Genomic DNA, 1220 nt, shown 5'->3' with positions numbered 1-1220 from the left:
AGTACTGTGTGTATGCATGGGTTTTTGTTTTAAGTATTTTTTTGTATAACTTTCCCAATTTAACATCTCGATATCTTATTTTCTTCATGATTGTGAAGTTTGTAGTCAGAATTTGCCTTCCTTTTTTACTCGCAGCGCCATCCCACAGCAATACACTAAAGCTGAACTCTGCGCTAAAAGGGAATGGAATTGGATCCTTTTTGAACTGAATCTTCTCTCGTCAGCGCCCTCGCATGGCCGGTCGACGAACCATAACGCCCTAACAACGCGAGACCTTCCGTAGTTCCCCCATCTAGCTAAAGATGGCAGATCAAGTACCATTTGGTGCATTTTAAAGTACATGAAAGAATAAAATGAGTATCATAATAAAAAATATTATGCACAATAATTCTCGGTTTTAAAACCATTTTCTCATATAACGTTTATTTTTTTATTATCTTATATATTTTAATGGCAATAATAATTATATCTCTCATATAATTAATTATTTTTCTATTTTATATTGATATTTAAGTATATACATTTTTTGAATTGATTTTGAATTTGATTGACAATATAAAAAAACCATTTTAACGCCTAGGCATCCTAAAAGTAAAGCACTTTTAGGCCTAAGTATAAAAGTACGAAAATATATTATTAAACTGACATAAAGTGTCAAATTCAACGAGCGTAACCATAGTTTCTCGATATATAATTACAAAGTATGATTTTTAAATCTTTTTATATTATTTAGAACGTTTGAAATTGTTTAAAAAATTATTTGTGGCGTTTGAAAAAAAAATGGCATGTTCTCATCGGAGTAAAAATGACTTTTTGCGACTCGGCTGTATGTCAAACGTACAGCCTCGCCACAACAAGTGTCATTTTTACTTCTAATAAAATAATTAACTATTTTCTTTTAATATAAATATATTACAATGAATATAGGTAATAGTAATAAAGTAATAGACACAAATAATTTTTGTTGTTGTAAAGACACTACATATAAATTTTATAAAAATAAACACATCATGTTTGTGTCTTTTGATCGCAGATTAAATTGTATATTTTATGAAGTAGATACTAGTAAATAATAATAAATTTATTTCAAAAACGAAAGCGCATTATATAGATCTACTGAAACAATAATCTGTAATTTCAATAATTGTTTTGTTTTAAATTAATCCATTTTGAACAAAAAGTTTTTCAAACATTGCTAAAAGCAGTTTCTGTTTCATTTA

The sequence above is a fragment of the Sitophilus oryzae genome, unplaced genomic scaffold (assembly GCF_002938485.1).
Source record: "Sitophilus oryzae breed Bouriz unplaced genomic scaffold, Soryzae_2.0 scaffold_1576_pilon_pilon, whole genome shotgun sequence".
Taxonomy (NCBI): domain Eukaryota; kingdom Metazoa; phylum Arthropoda; class Insecta; order Coleoptera; family Curculionidae; genus Sitophilus; species Sitophilus oryzae.
The sequence above is the reverse complement of the archived record's forward strand: the minus strand, read 5'-3'. Positions refer to the sequence as shown.